The 5,000-nt window shown below is 44.1% G+C and overlaps 1 protein-coding gene across 5 annotated transcripts in view; it reads right to left on the bottom strand.

Moving 5' to 3' along the window:
• LOC122792977 (spermine oxidase-like) overlaps positions 1–5,000 on the bottom strand; it is a 497,014-nt gene that overhangs the window by 1,911 nt on the left and 490,103 nt on the right. The window lies entirely within an intron of this gene.

Here is a 5,000-nt window from a genome sequence, read left to right as displayed (position 1 = left end):
TTTCAATGTAAAACTTTAATAGCATTCTATCAAAGATTCAGGATACTGATAATCCCCCAAAACAAAACTGCTGGGGAGTTATTAAAATGAAAATGTAATCTCGCCTTCCTGATAGTGGTTTGCTGAGTAAAGAAATGTAAACGTTATTTTGAAAAGGTGCCTTTAACAAAATGTTTATACAAGAATTGTATATAATGCATAATAAAAAGAAGAAAATGGATAATTAAACAATAAACAAATATTCCATTTATTCATTCATTCGTTTACTTTCCAGTTACGCACTTTGTCCATTTTAAGCCTGCAGGTGAATCAGATCTCATTCCAGCACTCACTGGGCAAAAGGTAAGGAAATGAATCACCACCCAATCACATGGCACATAGCCTAACAAGAGATGCATACCTTCAAGTCACTGGGAGCATACCTCTCAACCTCTCGGCACAAGAAATCTGAAGTCTAAAATAATGGGAGGGGGAGCCAAAAGCTCAAAAATAGAGACTTATTTTAAATATCACACTTACAAGCTTAGAAGGTTGCTAGAATAACATGATTTGTGTTAGCATTAATTTTAATAAATGATATGAAGTCTGGAACTCTAATGTCTGTCATTAATTAATGACTTCAGTCCTCAGTGATTTGCCAGAAAACAACAAATGTTATGAGGAAAAGACAAAAGATATCAGGCAAAAGACTGAACATTCTGCAAAAATCTGCACAATTAAGAGTTATGATTGGGAGGAATAGCAGTTCATGTGAGACATGTATTTGGCTACAGAAGAAAATCGAATCATTCCATGCAGACACATGGAAGACATACACCCCAGGATTCAGCAAGCTCTGTACGGTGTGCAGGAATAGTGCAAGAGCTGCTGCACGCAATATGACCGACGAGCAATCCAGGAATGAGCTCCCGGGACGTGCACGAGCACTCCTACACTATTCCTGCATGGACACCACTGCTATATGCTAATTACCACATTTGCAGGTGAAAACCATGCAAATAGGGTGAGTTAGCAATACAGGACGCAGGCAGGCAATGGTGCAGGAATAGTGTAACCTGCAGAAATGTATTCGGCTACTAACCAAATACATTAATGCAAATTACAAAATGGAAGCATGACAACTCCAAAGAAAGCATGTATTCAATGGAGTAGGCATGCCAATGGCTAAATATATGGCCATTGGCATGATAAATAGTTGCAAAATTATAAAGAAAAAAAAACTTTTATTTTTTTTTGTGGCCGATTTCGGCCGTTTAAGCATAGGGCAGCGGTGCACAAACAGGACTGGTCCGAAAATAAGAAAAAAAGTGGGAAATAAGCTTTTAAACCCAAATCAGCATTTTGCCATGATAGTCAATGGCATGCATAAGACAACAATACCAGGGAGTAGTGGTTGCTAAGGGGAAGACGGAGTGTGAGTTTGGTAACTATGAATTAGCATTCTGTTTTATGCAAATGAGGGGATTGATACTGAATCACAGATTTCCTCTCAGTGTTAGTTTACACTCAACTGTGTAGGTGTAGCAATACGACAGTGCAAGTCTAAGAGCTGAATGACTTCATAAGGGGGTGTGTCATGCTTGCTGTAAGCTCATTGGAGCTCTGTGGCTCGTGTTTGCCCTTAGCTAAGCACAGCTAAGGAAGGGGGTGTGTCAGATGTTTTTGAGCACTGTGTATATAGCCTAAACAGGTGTGCAGGCCGCGCAACAGGTTTTAAACAAAAAAAAAGGAAATGGCAGCTCTGTTCACATCTGAGCACTGGGTATGTGCGGCACGCCTCTGGGCTTAAATGGGAAGCCAATGGGAAGGGAAAACAGCAGTAGGAAGGCAATCAAGGAGAACTAGCATAGCTGGCAGGTGGAATGTATCAGAATCAGACAAATACACATGCAGTAGCCCAACACATTACTATAAACTATGCAAACACCTTTCAGACTGGATTTTGGGGAAACAGCAGTAGGAAGGCAATCAAGGAGAACTAGCATAGCTAGCAGGTGAAATGTATCAGAATCAGTAAATTACACATGGAACAGCCTAGCACACTACTATAAACTATGCAAACACCTTCCAGTCTGTTTTTTCCCACAAACTTTACACCACCAGTGTACACAGACAGGGAAATTTTACCTGACAAAACTAATAAAATGTTAGGGGCTGCTGCCACTCCCATGCATCAATATGTGCAAAAGGCTGAGGGTGGTGAGGATGTGAATGCTGATGACTAACCCACAGTGAGGAGAAGGAGAAGAGTGTACAGACCCAGGGTAACCTACAAGGGGATACATGAGCTGGATACAGTGGAGCGCTCTAGGTTGGACAGGGACAATCTACAGCAAATTGTTTAGCTGCGCCGGCCACACCTCACATACAGAGCCAACAGAGGGGAACACATCCCAGTGGATACCATGGTATGTGGAGGCTTAAGAATGCTAGCCACAGGTACCTTCCAAAGGCCAACTGGGGATATCATGGGGATCTCACAGGCATCAGCATCCAGGGTACTCCACCAGCTCCTGGATGCCATGTCAGCACATGCCAGTAAGCACATATATTTCCTCAACACCTGTCAGGCATTGACCAGCAATATGCATCTCTTCCACCAAATAGCAGAATACCCTGAGGTAGTGGGTGCTATAGACTGCACACACATACACATCAAAGCACCACCTGGAGAGTGGGGTAGGGTCTACATAAACCACAAGGGCTTCCCCTCCATCAACTGCCAGGTTGTGCGAGATGCCCAGGGCATTATCTTGAATGTGTGTGCTGGCAGCCCTGGAAGTTATCATGACTCCCACATCTGACATATAACACAGCTGTACCAGTCATTTTCCAGTGGGGACATCCCACATGGCCACCTAGTGGAGGATGCTGGTTACGCACAGGAGCCATGGCTGATGACACCTCTCAGAAATGCACACACACCCGAACAAGAACTCCATAATAAGGCACATGCACAAACCAGAAATATAATAGAGTGTGTGTTTGGGATGCTCAAGTCACGGTTCCACTGCCTGGACATATCCGGTGGAGCCTTGCAGTACTCTCCAGCTACATGTACACAGATGTTCATAGTATATGCTATGCTACACAATATGATCCTGCGGAAACAGCTGCAGCAGCAACAGCACGGGGCAAGGCCACACATTGCCAAGGCAATCACAGGCATGGAGTGACTTGGAGGAGGAACTACCTGAGCCTGCCCATGTAGGCAGAAGGAGGCGTGCCCACTATGCCAAGGCCTTGGCAAAGAGACAACACATAGTACATACACTGACACGATAGGGACCCAGGGAATGACACCTCTCTCTGACTCACACATACAGTAAAAGGGATGCCAAACATCACATTACCTGTGCTTTATCATGTATAGGGAGTGTACTATGTGCATCCGACATAGTCAGCCCTCCAGCACCATCCTCAATACTGGCACAGCCACAAGGTAAGTCAGTCTTCCTATCAACTGCTGAATGGAGTAGTATGTTCTGATAGTTGCATCTATGGTATGGACATGAGTATGCAAGGGAATCGAGTGGCTGAATGGGATGTCAGCAGAGAGTGGACACTATATGGGCAGCATGAAATCCATAGCAAATACTGCTGTCAACATACTAGGCAGTACTAGACAAGGTGACAAATCCCACTGCAGTACATGTCGTGGCCTAAATGTGTGTCTATAGGACACACAAATGCTTGTCAGTGGGGCTCACATACCCACCACCAGCCTCAGCCAGCAGGACAGGTGTAGATGACCATAAAGAAAGGCTGGTCTAAGGCCTCCAGTTGATGACAATGGTTAACAGCCCCCCTCCAGCTCTACACAGACAGACTACAACAGGTCTGGCAGTTGTATGTCAGTTCTGAAGGGTAAGAAGTCTGAAACTGAAATATAGGTCAATAAAACCTAAGATCTGTACACTACTGATATGCCTCCAGTCTGCATGATAGGTCAGAATACAAAATGAAATGGAAGCCAGCAGAGCACCTGAAATACCAGTACAGCCATAGCAAATGTTTACAGTCATTAGGTGTGCCCCCTCCAATCCCATGTAGAAATGCAGTAACATGTAAGTGTGAGGTGTAATAACTGTGGAGCACAGATTACCCGAGCTGGCCCAATTTATAGGATAGATTGCTGCATGTGTACAATATGCAGGGGTCCATGTGTTAGCTTGTCATGTGTTCAATACTGCATGGAAATGGTCAGCTTGTAGGCATGCAGGGCTGTGTGTAGGTGGCCTATGGGCAGTACTGGGGATGACAGGGCCATGTTCTGACAACTGCAGTGCCAACCACAATGCTTCTCAGCAATACCCATGTCAGCAGTCGTCCATACTCACTGTCCAGATATCAATATCTGTCACTATCTGAAAGATGGACATGCCATGAATGTGGGCCCATACACACACACAAAACACAGATGGAAGTACCCTAGACAGAGTACATAAAATGTAACTGTCAGCTGCACACACCTTTGGAATTATACATACAGGTTAGCAGCACATTAGTTGTCTCTGTAGTATGGAATACTGATGTAGTCTTGAAAATCACTGGCAGACCACAAAAGGCACAGTTATGAAATAATGAGAGACTGCCTATGTCCCTGCACAAGGCAGCATAAGCGATAACTGCATAACACTATAGTACCAATATATAGCTAGGTAGGAGGTCGAAACTCAGTACTGGCAAGTGTGTGTATGGGTTATCAGTATCCTGGGTGGGTGTTGGTGTGATTGTGTAAATGTCAGGATCCATTGCAGGGTGGGTTTTTCTATGTTTTCATATTGAGGACCCATATGTCCCAACATCACATTACAAGGCCAGCAGTTGTCAAACACCATAGAGGTTGTTGAAGACAATACACGGACATAGATTTATATATAGGCAACCAATACAATACCCAGAGACCTCTCTCTACCCACAGATCATACACAATCACGCTTGGATCTTTCTCTTTTCCTGTCTTTCTTTCCCTCTGTCTCCCTTTCACCCCATCTCTG

The sequence above is a fragment of the Protopterus annectens genome, chromosome 2.part0 (assembly GCF_019279795.1).
Source record: "Protopterus annectens isolate FY-2018-M chromosome 2.part0, PAN1.0, whole genome shotgun sequence".
In the NCBI taxonomy this organism is placed as follows: Eukaryota; Metazoa; Chordata; order Ceratodontiformes; family Protopteridae; genus Protopterus; species Protopterus annectens.
This window is presented reverse-complemented; position numbering and strand designations above follow the sequence as displayed.